This window comes from Triturus cristatus, chromosome 4_1 (genome assembly GCF_964204655.1).
Source record: "Triturus cristatus chromosome 4_1, aTriCri1.1, whole genome shotgun sequence".
Taxonomy (NCBI): Eukaryota; Metazoa; Chordata; class Amphibia; order Caudata; family Salamandridae; genus Triturus; species Triturus cristatus.
In genome coordinates this window covers 1,025,839,140-1,025,857,279 of record NC_140585.1, presented here as the reverse complement: position 1 = coordinate 1,025,857,279, position 18,140 = coordinate 1,025,839,140, and positions in this window count along the sequence as shown.

The following is an 18,140-nucleotide window of genomic DNA, read 5'->3' as shown; positions in this document are numbered from 1 at the left end:
AGCATTTTAAACCAAAAAGAACCACTAAAATTCACCAGTGATTGTTCAATGAGCTCTCGCCATGTACTGCTTATAAGCTCACATATTACAACACTTATAACATGTTAAATGACATCATTGGTGACATCTTATATTACATCTCAGGTGGGTGATGATGGACTGGAATGTAGCTCAATTTTTTACAGTAATTTCCAGACGCTGAGATTTTTTGCATGCTTCAGTGTGACCCCAAAGTTGGACATTGTTAGAAAGTGGGTTTCTGGTTGGAAGCGCTATGTACCCTGTCCAATCAGAAACCACAATCCTAGTCAGGATAAATCACAAACACAGCCCAAATTAACCAGTGCTCATTCTCTGGTAGCTGAGAAGTCTGACTTAACTTAGGAGTCAATGTGTTAAGTATTTGTGCAACACTTTAAACATTAAACAGAGAAATAACAACACACAAAAAGATTCCATATCAAGCTAGAAAGATAGGTCTTAATTTAATAAATAAAACAAGACCAAAACAACAAACATCCATTGAGTAAGAGTCAAGATATGAATTTTTGAAGAAGAAATGCAAAAATAGTGCTTAGAAGCAAAAAGCGCCTATGTGGGATATCTGGTCATGCTGGACCTGGACAAAGTCAGAAGTTCAAGCCAACCACAATGGAGTATGGGCCAGATACAGTGACCACACAAGACCGGCTGAACAAAAGTACTTTGATCATTGTTGCAGTTGAGTGATACATCGGTGTCGTTCCCCCAATTGAGGTGATGTGTTGATTTTCTCCACACAACAATGGTGATGCGCTGGTTCCAACGACAGAGCACCGGTTCTGAGATGTGATGATTCTAAAGCCGATGAGCCAGGTGTCTCCACGCACTCGAGGGGATGCCTCAATTGTCTCTCTGCAGTGCTGGCAATGCAGTATTTTCAGTGCTGTGGTTCCAATGTTGATGTGCTGGTTCCCAGTGTGATGCACCGGTTCTGTTCCCTCAACAGCAGCAATACGTTGATTCTGTTTTCGCTGCAGAGGATGCATCATTTCTGCCGGAGCAAGCACTTTTGATGAAACAGGCACAGGTACAGGATGGAAGACTTTAATGTTCCTTAGTCTGAGAACAGGGGGCTAGTCAGCTAACCAATTGAGTCACTCGGTTTTAGTGATTGAAATCCAGTCTTTACCCAGTCAGAGAGAGAGCAGCAGGGCACACAGCAAGGCTTCAGTCTTTCAGAGCAGTAGTTCAGTAGAGTGGCAGTCCTTAAGCTCAGCAGTTCTTCTTTTTGGCTGAGTGGATTCAGGTCCTAACATGTACTGATTTGGTAGGGTCAGAAGTCGGGTACTTATACCCAGCTGTCCCTTTGAAGTGGAGGTGACTTTAAAGAATGGTCTTTAAAGTTCAGATTTTCTTTTTTACAGACTCACTACGGGGGTATGCAGCTCTTTGTGTGTGGACAGGAAACAGCCTATTCAGGTGTAAGTGTGAGGCTGTGCCCATCTTCTTTCTCCTATACTCCCTGGAAGATACATGAAGTCACACCATGGTTCCCTTTGTGTATGGCTCTCTAGAGAGAATACACTCAGTCCAGCTGTCACCCAGCCCAGCCAATAATCAGCGAACGGCAGCAGACATCAAATGGCTAATAGCAGGAAAATGCCTAACTTTCTAAATGTGGCATTTTAAAAGTAGTAATAACAAATCCAACTTTACCATTAAAGAGGATTTATAATTGCCATTTCATAGGTGCTAAACATGATATATGTGCTTTCTCTCAAGAATCACAGCGTATTAGTGTAATAAGGAATCCCCAATGTTAACCTATGAGAAGGGTAGGCCTCTCAGAGGTGAAAAACTAATTTGGGAGGTTTTTTTTACTGCCAGGATATGTAAAAGGTAAAAGCACATGCCTTGCTTTTTGGATATATAGCACCCTGTCTTATGGGCTACCCAGGGTCTACCTTTGGGGGGACTTTAATAAAAGGGTACTTTAAGGACTGGCAAGGTTTTTGAATGGCAAGTCAACATGGAAGTGTAAACGGAACACACAGGTTCTGCAATGGCAGGCCTGAGGCATGTTTAAGGGCTACTTTAGTGTGTGGCACAAGCAGTGCTGTAGTCTCACTAGTAGCATTCAATTTGCAGGCCCTGGCCACATCTGGTACACTTTATTTGGAACTTATAAGTAAATTAAATGTGCCAATTGTGGATACATCAATCAGACCAGGTTTAGGGAAGAGAGCACATGCACTTTAGCAATGATTAGCATTTGTAAAGTGCTCTTAATCAACAGAAATGAATCAGCAAACTAATGAGGTTAGCAGACAAAACCTTTGGGTAAGATCACCCTAAGGCTGTCAGGTCTAACAGAGAGGCATGCCCACACTGTGCTATTGGAGCCAAGATATACTCAGCTGATGAGCTCTAATAAGAGTGACCTGGTCTTGGGTTACTTTTGTTCCAGTTCAGGGAGAACCTGACTTGGCAGTTAGGGATGCACTGTTCCACTGAAGGAGAGTCAAGACTAATTTGCATATCGTTGGGTCCAAACTGAGGTGGCACGGTGTGAACAAATGATGGACCGGGATGCACACCAAGTAATTACCAGAAATTGTGAGTAATTGATTAACTCAAACATTTCATTTATAATATTTGTGTATGCTTTAGCCGGATGCCCTAAGTGAGCTGGGTATACCAAGACATCACTCCCGTGCACACTGTGCCACTGGAATCAAGCTATACCAGGCTGATGCACTCTAATATAGGAATAATATTCAGCCCTGGCTTGATTGTGATCCAGTTCAGGGAGGACCTAGACTGGCAACTCAGGCTGGATTTTTTCCTGTGGAACAGGTACACAACAAAATATGTATTTTGTTGGCGTAACTATCTCAAATGTATCACTGTTAGGGGAGCTCCAGTTTAAAAAATCTTCCCACCCACCCAAACAACTGGGTTTACATTCCACACATAAACAAGGCCAATAGAATTTGTTTATCAGAAAAAAGATATACTTTGTCAACATAGCAATTCCTGCTATAGAAAAAATGTGTTTCTGAAAAAGGAGGTTGGTCTATGTGCATAAAGTGCTCATGCAAACACGTTCCTATTACTTCACAAATAATATATGCAATATGTTAGAAAATATTTTACACTCTGTCCACTGCACCATTACTCCATAATCTACTGCACCATTCATTTTGGGAAATGAAAATCTCTTGAGTTATGTTATGTTATCAAAACTTAGTATAGTGCAACAAATCACCCCTGAAAGGGTATCTCGCTGCTGAAGCACAGACCCAGAGGAGAGAGGAAGAAAACCAAATGCAGTACCACTTTTCTTCAGCTGCAAACTTACAAATCATTCTCTTAGACTTGTTCCATGCAACAGGATACCTTTATCCACTGCAAGCTCATCTTTTACCATCCAACATATTCTCCCTAACTCACTTGTACTGCATTTGTTATTTTTAATCTCTTATAGATTGTATGATGTTGCTCTAAATCTCATTCATTAAAATCTCTTTTTTCACCTTGTCTTCAGAGGTAGGTGCCTCTGTTACTGTACACTCCTTTTTGACTTCTTCCACAAGGTCACATTCTATTTGTTCATCTTCCACTTCACTCTCAATTTGTACCAATCTGATAAACAATTGTGTATGCCTGCAAAATACAATACTCAAAATGAACATTCTTGCATCCCAATAATTTATCTCCTCATTCCATTGAAACACTGTCCACACTTTTTAATGAGTACCTTAATCATAGGTTTGTGATCTATTGTTACTCTCAACTTCAGTGCCATAGAAAAAGTCTAATTATATTTGAGGCCCATTACATTGCTGAGGCCTCCCACTAAATTATGGAGTAATTAACTACTGCATTAAGAAGCATATGATATAATACCTTTCTTTCAATTTATTTTGCAAAGGTATCTCCCCAAAACCTTTGGAACTAGCATCAGTCACCACAAAAGTCTCCTCTCCCATGAAGAACGCTTACAAAGGGGTTACATTGGTATGTTCCTCTTTAACCAATTTAAATTCTTGCCTACAATGCTCATTACTATCAAATAACACATGTTTTCCTGTCAACATTCTCAAATGGGAGGCTTTGTTAGCATAGTTAAATGCACAGTAGTAATCTAACATTCCCAGAAATGAAATTCATTTATTTTTGATAACTATTTTTCCACAAAGATCTGAGAGTATCCATCAGGTGATGTTTTGAACTTCTTCCATCACCTGTTATATGATGACTTAGATAGTTTACCTCATCACTCTGGAACTACCTTTGCAAGGTTTCAATGTGAAACTTGAGTCTTGCAATCTTTCTTAAACAGCCCAAAGTCTTACATCATGTTTCTACATCATAGGTCCAAAAATAAGAAAGCCATCTCTGTAACATATAAAACCGGATAGCACTTCAGCACCATGCTTATTGCATGCTGGAAGACTGAGGCTGTGGATACTAGCTCAAATGGCATTCTAACAAGCTTACAGGCACCCATTGGAGTAATGAACACTGTCACCTTTTGTGAATCATCTGCCTACATTACCCGGTGGTAGGCAAAGGCATATTCCCGGATATAAAAACATCTTGCCCCTCCGAAAGTGGAAATCAATGCTCCAATATGTGGAAGAGATCATTTGTCCACTATCACGTCTGTAGTTGATGTTCTTTGGTCTATACACAAGCAGATTGAACCATCTGCTTTCTTGGCTATTACAAATGGAGCCAACCACTCTGTGGGTCCTACAACCTAAATAAAGACCATACTAGACAAACTATGTAATACGCTTTCTACTTAGCCTTGAACAGACAATGGAAGTCTTCTCATTCTAGAATAAACAAGATCTACATCCTTTCTCAATTTTATCTTGTTTATTCTTTCTATTAACTAATTTCATTTTTGAGTACTTACTTAAATTCTAATTCAAAACCTTCTTGAAATGTGTTAGACTTGGTATCCTTGCAGTTTCCCATGACGTTTTGTCTTCTGACCTCCTGTTTTTGACTATTATGCTCACTTTTGTTTTTTCTGACTTTAAGAATCTGGGCATTTTACCACTGCCAACCAGTGCTAAAGTGCATGTAATCTTTACTTAGACCATGGTAACATTGGGTTATCCACCATTAGCATAATTGATTTTACTTGTAAGTCCCTAGTAAAGTGCACAACATGTGCCCTGGGCCTATAAATCAAATGCTACCAGTGGCCCTGCAGCACTGATTGTGCCATCCACTTAAGTAGCCCTTTAAACATGTCTCAGGCCAACTACTACAGTGCCTGTGTGTGCAGTTTTAAACTGCCAAGTTGACCTGGCAAGTTAACCTACTTGCCAGTCCCAAACCTTCCTTTTTATTACATGTAGTTCACCCGTAAGGTAGGTCCTGAACAGTGCATGGGCACGGTATGGTGTATTTAAAAAGTAGAACATGTACTTTTAAGTTTTACATATGCTGGTAGTGAGATGCTCTTGAAATTAGTTTTTCACTACTGCAAGGCCTATCTCTCCTTTTGGATAACATTGGGATTACCTCATTACATTTTAGTGAAATCATCAATTCAGAAGAGCCATATATTTGGTATCTCTGATATCACAAGTTAAAAACTCAACTTATGGTGAAGTTGGTTTTTAAATTGCAATTTCGCAAATGACAGTTTTAGAAAGTTGCCAATCTCTCACTATAACCATTTGGTGTCTTTTGCCTGTCTCTGCAATACATGTCTGGGGTAGGTGAAAGCTGGCTTCCTGCATTCCCTCTAGACAGCCACACACAAAGTAAGGGTAGGTGTGACTGAGTCACCATCTTCATGCTGATGGGTCCTCCTGAGAAGGATGGGAGGGAGAAGCTGACACACCAAAAAGGGCCCTGTCCTATCCCCACACAAAGGGTTGCATACCCCCTGCAGTGAGTCTGGAGCCAGGGCAGGGAAGAAAGGGATTCTGTGCACTTCAAGGCATCTCTCTGAAGACCCCTCACTTCAAAGGCCCAACTGGGTATAAGTACTGGACCTCTGACAACACCAAATCAGAACACTTCTGGAACTGAGGAAATTCTAACAGGAAGAAGGACTGCTGTGCTGCTGGAGGGACTGGCACTTTGCTGAACTGCTTTGCTGTGTTGGCCTGCTGCCAGTTGCGTCTTGCCCGGGAGTGAGTAGGACTGGACCTGCATCTCTATATCCCAGAACCTAAGTATCTCCAAGGGCTTGTTGGCTTGCCTACTGTTTCTGAAGTCTCAGGGATATCAAAGACTTCTCTCTTTAGCCTGCAAACAGCATCTGGACTCTTTCTTCTGTAAGTCTTGCTCTGCCAAGTGGTGCCAACCCAGTCCTGGGCCCTTGGAAGTGAGTTTAAAGTGCTGCATCTGCTAGAACCCACTCATCAACATCACTGAGAAAATCAGAACTGATGCATCCCTGCTGTTCCGCAACCAGATCAACGCATTGCACTAGGCACCACTGCAGTGCCTCTGGAACCGCGACATCATCACCACTGCATGGAAAACATTGACATATTGCCTATACAATGTGGGAGACCCTGGCACATCGCATCCGGAACCGCCACACCTCGGAACTAAAACATCGCTCATGGAACTGACGCATCACCTCCGTTGCATGGAGAAATCCAGCGCATCACCTGAACTGCATAGGGACCTCCAATGCATCTAGTTGTTTACGACCAGTTTCAAGGTACTTTTGCTCAGCTGGTCCTGCGTGGGTCCTTTATCTGACTCACGCTCCTTCATGGTCGGCCTGAACTCTTTATTTTGTCCCAGTCCAGTGCAACCAATTAACTGTTTAAACCCTTCTGCTTCTTAGCGTTATTTTTGCATTTAAACTTTTAAAATTCACAACTCAACTTCTACTGATTGGAGTTTTGTCATTTTGGTCTTGTTTTATTTACAATATTGATCTTTATTTTTCTAAACTGGTATGGAATCCTTTTGTGTTGTTTTCATAGTGTTTCTGATAGATATGTTGCACAAATACTTTACACATTGACTCTTGAGTTAAGCCTGACTGCTCTGTGCCAAACAACCAGAGGGTGAGCCCATGCTAATTTAAAGTGTCTTTTTGACTTACCCTTACTACGATTGTGGTTCCTGCTTGGACAGGTGCATACCTCTGGCAACCAGAAACCCAATCTCTAACAAGACTCCTGAAAACAACTAATAATATTTTCTATCTTCTGAGATTCAAAAACAATTTCTACAACATATTTGTCTTCCAAACTCAAAGAAGCTTCAAAATACCGTAGAATTTTAAGCGGTATCCCACCATATCCACCTAGAAAAATTCCAATTACCTTGAACTTCTTTTTGTCAATGTACTGCATAAAAGTTGTATGAGGTAAAGTGAGTTAAATGAGAACATGAAACAAATGTCAACTATATATTTATACCCTTCATATGTACAATCTCTGATGGATGATCACTAGATTTCTAGATCACTTGTAACACAACTTCATACCATACCTCTTTAACATCCTTTTGAATTTTCCCTCCTTCCTTACTTCTGCAAATTTAAAATCCCTTTTTGACATATTCAGTACACACAGCATTCCATGCTGGATACATCTTTTCGTTAGATTTATGTCCCACATCACAACAGAAATATTCTCCTTTAAATGTATTATTCACTTCACGCACATCTGCTTTCTTTCTAACCATGCAAACTTTGTGAGTCTTTTCAATACTCGCACTTAATGAAACGTTTTTCGAAGCACATTGTATCATATGTTCCACCCTTGTTCCACTGCAACCACTTTCTCCAAAGGTAGTTCATCCTTTTGCCATAATTCTTCCCTTATCTTGCCATGACTGCATCACAAAACAAAGTGATCACATATCCCCTCTTCCACCTTGGCTCCAAAATTAAAATGTGTTGCTAATGTCCTTTAACCTGCCACACACTCTTTTACCTATTCATTGACACCTTGCACCCTCTTCCCAAAAGGAAATCTTTCCATAATGATTCTTACTCTTGGTAAATAATGCCCATCCATTTATTTTGTTACAGCTGTCTCACATTCCTTAAGGACTCTTCTTCTAAGCTTCCGTAGTACGACGTACCTTTGCATTACACATACACACCTTCTTCTATTAACTCCAGTTCAAAATAGGTGCACCTGGTGAAACCAGAACCAATGGTGGTGTAACATTCTTCACTGTTTTCCATATTTGCTTTATTGAACAGTCAGTACCAAGTAATGTATCTCCGACTCACTCTGCTCACCAACACCCAAAAATGGTTTTAGCATTCAATTAATTAATTTTCCAAAATGTTCCTAAAAATACTACGGGTTTTTATTGTTGTAAAAAGTTATTCACTTATCACAGTGTTGGCAGGCTTAAGGAAATAAACAGTCCAGGTGTGGCTGCATTTGTGAAGATGAATTAATATAAGACACTCAAGGGAGATAAACTTAAAGAACAGTTTCAACCATGGTTGACTAGTTGTGCTTGTCATCGAGTATCAGACTGGACTAATCCATAGACAATATCTAAAATTCCGAGGCAGTACTGACAGTCCTCTTTTAAAGATCTGCCCATCGCCGAGATAAAAAGCATGTTCAATTTAGGATAGTTGCCACAAAATACAGAAGCAAATGTGTGCAGGCTCTTTACTTTGAATTATCTGTATGGGTTAAATGTTCTTCTCTTCGTCTTCCAACTCAAAATGGACGCCCAAACCAATAAGTGCTCTTTTGCTTAATGGTGGGGCTTGTTCTCCAGGCCACTCATGCGCCATGCATCTCCTTAGTACATCAATGTTATTTCAGAGGTAGTGGGGGTCTTGTCTTCTGTCTTGGGCGTGAGATCAAGGCTTGCATGGTGAATTCTCCTTTCCTGACCAACTGCTCAGTCAAGGCAATAGGTAACATGCATTTCACTGTCGATTCCACATCCGTCAGGGAGATCAGAACGCCCTCCAGCCACCTGTCGCTCAAAGCAAAGCCAATCATTCGTGTCCTACTTCGCTTCTTTCAGCACTCCATACTTGGTGCTAGGTCAATCGTTGGGTCGAAGTACTTTCTTCTCTGCAGCAATACTAGTCAAATCTCACAACCTGTCATGGGTTGCACTCAACTCAAATCGCACCAACTTCTCCCAAGGAATGCTGTATAACTTGTCCAAAAAAACCACAGGAGCAAAGAAGGCACAAGAGCAGGTTTTGTAGTCACCTCATCGACACCCCTCAGTGTCACTGTCATTTCTCTAGAGGAAATGAACTAACATGGAATATATGTGAGAAGGGACATACCAGGTGGTTCCAGGTGGGGGTCAACGTCACTCATGTTTGGGGACCGGAACTTATTTTTATCATATTAAGGTTTGACTAAGAATTAGAAAGAGAAGGGCGGAGAAGTGAGAAAGGAGGGAGAAGAGATAGTCGGAAAAATAGTTACAAATGCAGAAATCATGGATGAAATGGAGTCTGTAATCGAACTTGCACACTAGTGATAAAGGTGCAAGAAGTGCATAGTGGTGCATGAAAAAGGCGAGGTGGAATCAAAACTAGATAGACTTCATTCGGCAGTCCCAACATTCAGCAGCACCTTTCTTTGTCCCCGCTTCTAATCCTTGTACAAATTCACCCCTGATCGTATGTACATTTACCTTAGGTGGTAATTCCAAAATCTTGAAAGGGTCTGGCCCTACATTGGATTCTCCTGATTAAAATCATACTACAAACAGGTTTTATTTTTCTCAAAACAGATACAACATAAAAATATTGACTGAACAAATACCGAGAGGGATGCAAGAACCCTTTTGGCATGGAGACAATTTCTTCGAAATATTGATTACAGCATTTCTGCCAATTAGTGACAGCGCATTAGCAGATTAGTCACTTATCCCACGAGTTCCTCTCAGCAACCAGAAAATACAAGCTTACAATTCAACTCCTGTTCAGACATCCATCTCGATATGGTTTCGGGAAACCAAAGACGCAGCGAGCAAATAATAGCACTGAATATAACACCCTTTCAAGTGTAACTAGCGCGAGAGCTGTGTAAGAGCCAGAAATGGCGGTGAGACATGACGGCATAATGCTACGGGGAGCATGTCAGATGTCTCGAACACTGTGATTTAAATGCAGACCATTCTATTCAGGATTCTGCCTGTCAGTTTCAGATGCAACTTTAAATAATGTTCATTCCCCCCCCCCCCCCCCCCAAAAAAAATCCTTGATCGGATACAAGGACGTACACCAGTAAAACTGAGCCAATCAAAGTGTATATTTTTCACCTTAGGTGAAACCGTTTTTGTTTAACAAAAAAATGAATGACGAAGATGAAGTGACTTTTTATTACTGTGATTTATAATTTTTATATATTTTTATATTAATGTACATTTATCTCTTATGTTTTAACAACTATATTGTACCTACGTAATGGTTCTTGGGATATTTGCTCTTTTCCCTTCACATTTTAAGGTCATTTTAACGTTCTTCTAATCACAATGTTTTACTTGATTGCATACTCATTGATTGTATTATATCAAATGCTAAATAAAAATCTTTCAAACATAAAAAAACGAAACTAAAGTGAGTAAAGTACATCTACAGATATCTAATTACAAAAATGTTGGAACGAAAACATCCCAAAAGATTCAGAAATATAGCAAGCAATGCAACAACATGGTTTTAGGAAGTAAAATACAACTTGTGGGAGCACATTTCATCAAGTGCACCCAGTTGTTTTCTGGCTGGGGTCTGAAAGGTCAATGTCGGAATAGCTAAGGACTAAACATGTAGCTGAAACTGCGCGGGAGTGACTTGATATTTCGAAGTACAGAATAAATCCCATTCATTACATTTTTACTGCACAGTTTCGTTTTAAAGAGGGACGACTTGCTGTAAATATTGCTTAGCTGACAGAGTAAAAACAAAAGACGATATGAGTTTATTAAAACAAGACATCTCAAGTTTAATATGAGATAGGACGTCCATTAGACATTAATGGGGTGAGAGCTTTCAGATTACTCTACAGACATGTTATTTTTATATATGTTGTAGAATAAAACGAACATGCAAAATCACCAACAGAAGATACTGAGATGCGTGACATATGGGATCGTCTGAACGTCTTTATCGATATATTATAATTGAATGGGTACACAGAAAACTCAATACATTAAAAATAAGGAACTGGGAGTAGCGACATGGAGACCAGTTTACTGAAATGTCTCCATTAGTAAATTGATAGCTTCGCTAGCGATATACAATATTCTTTGGCAAAATACCAACAGAGGTAACAAAACTAACTGCAGGTCTGTGTAATTAAATTCGACTGATGAAATTGTGCAAAGCTGATAAAATTATCATTATGTGAATCTTTTACAACTAAGCCAACTTTGCATGTGCGCACACCTTCCCACTAATCAAGACTTTTTAGGGGAGTATTTTTCTCACAAACTCTTTTTTTCTATGGGCAATTCTCCAACTAGATGTCGTTTTTTAGAGAAGGGTTTGTTGCAAAACCTATTTACAGCAGGGTGTCACCCCTTGTCATAAACATAATGAACGTCATAAAATATGCATAACTTAAGAAAAAGCTCTGCTAAATGTGCTGAAGCCATGTCCCACATTTTCGAGTACCCGGCAAAACATCGCTCCAGAGTGAGTGTAAAAGAAATTACCTTCTAGTTTGTCTTCCTTGTCTAGTCATTACTTTATAGTTGTATTTAATTCTTACAGACATTCATTACCTAACCCTTCAAAAATGTCACCCATCAAGGCAAACTTATCCTAAAAGGCAACAAAAGACAGCTGGTCATAAGCACTTTCTGCTTTTCTTCTCTTAGTACATATTGACTGGCTTCCCAACCAGGCAAGTGAGATTATGGGGGTCAATACGATTGCGGACAGACTGAAGTTTGTCCACCATCGTCCCGGAGATGGGAACCTCCCACCTATAAGGCGGCGGTCCCACATACCAAATTACAATGCAGCCACCACCACAGCGGCTGCAAAAGGCATTTTTTACATTGCGGCGGGTGCTGCTGGCTGCAGCACCCGCCAGAATGGAAACAAGCATTTGCAATGCAATCGGTCTCTCCTTTGGGACCTTATATGTATTTAGCTATGCAGCACATTAGCCTGGGTGCTGAAACATCTACTGTTCTTTAACATGGAGGGAAAGTAATCACCAAACTGCCTGACACACCAGGTATGGGAACACATGGAGAGAAATATTACCTTTCAGCTGGAAATGGTATAGTCCAAAGCTCTGTTTTTAATATAAAAGCAGGGCCTTCGGTGGTCATATCACTGAGGATACAAGGTTTGAAAAAAAATATTATTGTCTACGGGTGCTTGTGGAAGACAATTTCTATGGACTGGAATCTGGAGAATGCATATGTGATTCTGGTATTATACTGACCTCTGCTGGTCGTTTTCTATGAAGAAATTTAAATAGAGGCAGTTGCCAGAAAAACTAAAAAAAGAAAGTCCCTCAGCAGAAAGCAATTCTGGTATTTTACTGACCTTTGCCGGTCGTTTTCTATCAAGTCAGTTAAATAGAGGCAGTTGAACAGAAAAAAAAGACCCTAAGCGGAAGCAGACAAGTCTTGGGGCTGATCTCCAGAGCCCACAAAGTAAGTTCACATATAAATATATACTAACGTATATACTAAAGTATATACAAGAGGTCTCGAATCCTCAACGTAAAAAGGCAGGTTTTGCATTTACCTGCACTACGTGGCAGGCACCATTCGGTGCATGCCACATGGTGCAGGGAAATGTAGGTGGGACCATAGGTGCCCCACCCAAGTGCAAAATGAAAGTGCCCCTGCACAGGGGGGCTGGCAACAGACCCCGAATGTCAATCCCCGCCAGCCTTTCCATGGCGGGGGAAAAACCATGGAAATACTGGCGGGGATCCCGCATCCAAATCTGGCAGGCAGTGCCTGATAGGCACAGCCATCATTCTGTGGATGCGGGGCAGGTCTGACAGGCAATGGTAACAATTGCCTCTGTCGGACCCATGGCGAACGGGCTTATAGACCGCCAGGCACACCGCCTGCCATCCTGATCTGGTGGGCGCAAAAAAGCTTTACGATGGTGGTGAACAAGCCACCAGCAGCCTGCCGGTGGCGGGTTCACTGCCATTATAATCAGGCCCTATGTTTGTACTATTCTAGTTTAGTGAAGATGTTTTTCCTAGTTTTGGAGTTCTGCTATAGCAACCTCGCATTACAGGTACCGGTCTTGCTGTTCAGTTAAGTGAACATGACCAACTTCTCTTGATGCAATACTCACTGAGCGGTCACTATGAGGATTTTATTTGCTCCCCTATTTTATTTTTGTAGCTTATTTCTGCCACCAAAAATTGCTGCAGGGCAGGGGGAGAAGTGAATGCATTGTGTTTGAACCAACTTTGTATTAAAGAAGTCCCCGCCTGATCTTGATATGGAAAAATCACGTCTTTCCTCAAGACACGAGATTTTGTTTCCATGGCTATTGAGCAACTAGGAAGTGTTGCCTAGTTCATTAACCCCATAATGGAGTTGGAGGCAGACGGTTCTAGAGAACCAGGCTAACCACTCACCTGAAGAGGGTGTGGGCCATCACATTTAGTACCATTGAAGGGGACTATGCAGCAGATGATTGAGGCTGCTGTGGAGGCAGCAATCAGAGCTAAGGAAGTCCCTCCCCTCCAAGTTCCAGGAGTTCAAGTGTATTGGGATACTCCTGAGCCTGATGAGTAGGGCGTAAGGGGTTGATTCATACATGGTGGTGATTTGACTGAAATTGTAGAGCACCTCAGAGACAAAATGGGACTTACTAATCCTGCACCTACATCAAACAAGTAGGATTTCTTTTTGCAATTGAGCACCTAGAACCTGAGGCTGTTCTTCTTAGCTCAGTGCACTACATTTTGTTTAATAAATGGAAAGTCTTAGAGAAGCAGTCATTTCAAAGTTTTCTCTCTAAGTGCTACCTTTGGAGAATTCTGCAGATTATTTTCCAGCTGCTGTAAAGGTGGATAATCTTATGACCAGTCTGTTGACACTGGAAATGGTGGTTTTGGAAGATTCGCTTCCCACTGATCTAGTCAACAAGGAGATTGAGAGTGCTTGAAAAGGGCATATGCTGCATCGAACCTTGCTATTTAGGTTAATACCTGTACTCCCTGTACGGTGCAATCTTGCTTCAGAGACTTTCAGACTCTCGTGAACCAAATGAATGATGGTATTGATTGCTCCTTAGTTTTGTAACTTTCACTTGATAAAGCTGCAGTGATCCCAGTTCCTCAGGAAGAAAATTTTCAAGGATTATACTCTTTCCTTTTGCTTGTCCAAAAGTCTTATAGGGAGTTCAACAAGCCATTGACTTGAGGTGAACAGATATATTCCTCAGCAGACCCTCAAATTGATGTAGCTGCAAATGTCTCTTCCCCTCATAAAGAAGAGAGTTTTTTTATGTTCAGTCGACTTTGTGGACGTTTACCTCCAAATCTTGATCCACCCCAGTTCCCTGAAGTATCTCTCAGTTGTAGTAGATAACATCCATTACTATTGCTGTGTTTGCCTTTCAGCCTGTCATCACCTCCAAGAGTTTTCAGCAAACTGTTGGTTCCTTTCTGGGCACTTTACATTCCTCTGGGATTCAAGTATATTCTTACTTGCATCACTGGTTATTAGCAACTTATTCTTTCTCCAATTAGAAAGACGATATCCAGCAAGTCTGTGAAGCTCTCATACGTCACAACTTCAGATCAATTTCAAGAATTCCCATCTAAATCTGTCCCAGAACTTGCAGTTTATCAGGCCATTTTAAGCTTGGATTGAACCAGGTTTTTCTAACACAAGAGAAAGATCAAGTTATTCTCCCATCTTTCATTTCTTCTAACAAAGGCTCATCATCAGTAAGAACATGGCTCAGGAGTCAGGGTGAGATGACTTCCACTCTCTGTATCATACTTTAGAGCAGTATCCAGCTGTATTCGATTGTCCATCATCTCCTATTGATTTGGAGCCCATCTTCAGAAGACTAAGAAATTCTCATTTGAGTGACAGAAGAAATTTAGAACAAACTCCAGTGGTGTTGGAATCCTTAAAAGTTGGGCAGAGGTTTTCATTTTAGGCTCCCTCTGCCTGGTTCACGTCAACAAATGTGAGGAATAGGGGTTGGGGATCAGTCCTCAGTGACCTCAAATTACAGGGGAGGTGGTCTTGAACCAAACCCCTTATTGGCAGCCATTCAGAGAGCCCTCTTCCATTTCTTCCCCTTAATACTGCTCCAGCCCGTATTCATTCAGGCTGACAATCAAGTGGTCGGGTCATATATAAACCAGCAGGGCAGTATGGGACTTCTCACGCTCACTCTCTTGCCTTGGAAGACATGCCAGTGATCAGAATAGAATCTCCCATCTCTTTCAACAGTCTATCTTTTGGGAAGGAGAATATGCTTGTGGACTCCATGAGTCGCCAATTTCCACCTTCAGTGCCCTGTGCTTGTTACAAAAGTTCACTGAGAGGTTTGAGCACCCATAACTGGATAACTTTGCAGCAGAAGAGAACTTTCTTTTCCTTTCTTTGGCAGCCAGGTGTCTTCTTCGATTGCCTGGGCAATAGATGTTTCCTGTACTAGTTTCCTGCTTTTCAGTTAATACTCAGAGTGGTGAGGTAAAGTCAGAAAAACCATGCAGAGATGTTCCTTGCAGTTCCAGGTTAGTCAAGGAGACCATGGTATCTGATATTTTTCAAAATATATGGAGCTCTGCACTGGCACTTCCTAGTACATTCTTTTTCTCTGAGGTTACTCCTTCTATCACCAACATCTATGAGACATATCTATCTGGGGTCTGGCATTGAAGAGGATAATTCTCATTGCTCAGGGTTGTTCAGCGAAGGTGAACGTCTGTGGAATGGAATACAGGATTGTTTGGACTAATGCCACAGCCAATCTTTAAGAGGTTATAAGACATTAACATTTGATTGATTTGTGTGAGGTTATCTGTATCCAAACTTTAGTCTCCTTCTGTGTATCATTAAAGATACCTTCTTGATCTATACTGTCTCAACCTTGAAAGTTATTGACCAAGGGGTCGAGAAAACTCTCAAGATCCATCTTTGTCCTGAAGATGGTCTCATTGACATATTGCAAAGGAGACCAAAATGTCAACGTATGAACCATTCTTCCCTTTAGTTATTGTTAAATTCAATTTAATTAAAGTTTTGAATCCTATGCTGATGATTGACTCAATCTTGGAACATGTGGAGATGGGTACTTATACATTGATGACTGGCATGCTTTCATTTATAGATTAGTGATCTCTGTTATCAATGTATGTGAAGACTGTTTACATTTGAATCCCTGTCTTATATATTTTGAATACAAATCAAATTATTTTTAGATACACCTGGTTATTGTAATTTATTGAATGATGAATCATGTAAGTCTTGTATGATTTCCTTCATGGTGTCACTTTATTGAAGATATACAAATTGTTTTTTCAAGAAACATATTTTTGAATTAATCCCTTGTAGGCAGCTTTACCAGCTTCACTGTATTGCCCAATCCTACAAGGGTATATTGGGTCAAGCAATGTCATTGATGAACTTTTTTAAAGTGGTATTTTCTAAATTATAATTTGAAATCTGACTTTACCATAAAAGAGGATTTCTCATTGCAGTTCCCGAAGACACCAAACATGAACTGATTACCTGTTCCCATTTGGAGGGTATCCCTATTAAATGTATTAAGGCTACCCCCATTACATCCAATGCAACCTGTCCTGTGGGCTGTTTAGGGCCTACAGGAGGGGGGGTTTATATGTATGAAGACAGAAGGGTTAGGCCTGGCAAACGGTTGATTTTGCCAGGTCGAAATGGCAGTTTAAAACTCAACACACAGGCTGCAATGGCAGGCCTGAGACATGTCTGCAAGGCTACTTAAGTGGGTGGCAAAACAGGTGGTGCAGGCACTTGTATCATTTAATTTACAAGCCCTGGGTATAGGTAGTACCACTTTACTAGGGATGTGCAAGTGCATTAAATATGCCAATTGGATAGAAACCAGTGTTGCCATGTTTTAAGGAGTGAGCACATTTGCGTGGGTTAGCAGTAGTAAACTGCACAGTCCTAAGGCCATCAAAAATAATCCCAAAAAATATGGAGGAGTAAGACAAAATATTTGGAAGAAGACCTTCCTAAGGCTGACAGGTCTAACAGAGAAAAATTGAGGAAATTGACGCTTTACTTTCTTTGCCATCTTTTCTCCAATTCTTTCTTGATAAAATTGTCCCCAGGCTCGGTCCATTGTTTCTCCCAAAGGCACCTACCAATTTCCACTGTTCAGGGGAAATTGTCCTCCCTGGATTTTTTCCTGATCTGTTTTTTGTTGGGAAATCTTGTCCTTTAGCAAGGTTAAAACCCCTTTTGTCGCCTATGGGCTTGTGGAAAGAGTTTATTGACCATCTTCCTCTACACTTTCTAGATGGGTCATGTTGACCATCACAAAGGCCTATGAATTATCAGGGCAAGACCTTTCGGAAGCTGTCCAGGGAAGTGCTACAGGAAGAATGTCAGCCTCCTGGGCAGTATTTAAAGGGACTTCTCGCAAAGGCATTTTTTGGGCAGCTAAATGGCCCACGCCATACACTTTTTTGACTGATTACCCTCTACAAGTAGAAGGTGATTGGTCTGCAGCTTTTGGCTCATATGTTTAATCCTCTGTGAATAAGGTATACATGCTATTTTTCTCTGTTAATTAAATCACAGGTGCAGCATTATTTATAATGTGTGGGTTGTTATTTATGAAATTAAAACCAGTGTTTAATTCTGCTTTTGTATTTACTCATGGGTGAAGGACTGGATGCTGAAAATGGACCAGGAGGTAATGACCCTATTACGTACCAGTAATCTTCATTACTCCATGGCCAGGTCTTCCTCACCATTGTCCTGATCCCCACCCTCACTTGCTCCTATTTTCCATTCAACTTTCAGTTTCTTTGGTAGATCTAGCTTAATTATTTGCAAGAAAGGCCTATGACCAGTTCCACTTTTGTGATCTTTTGGGAATAGGGTGCCATCTTGGGGAAGATTTCAATGTGACTACAAAATCAATGTTTATAGGAACAGAATATAGCTCAATGAGATAGGACTGTGATGTGAAAGCCCTGAACTTGGAGTAATAA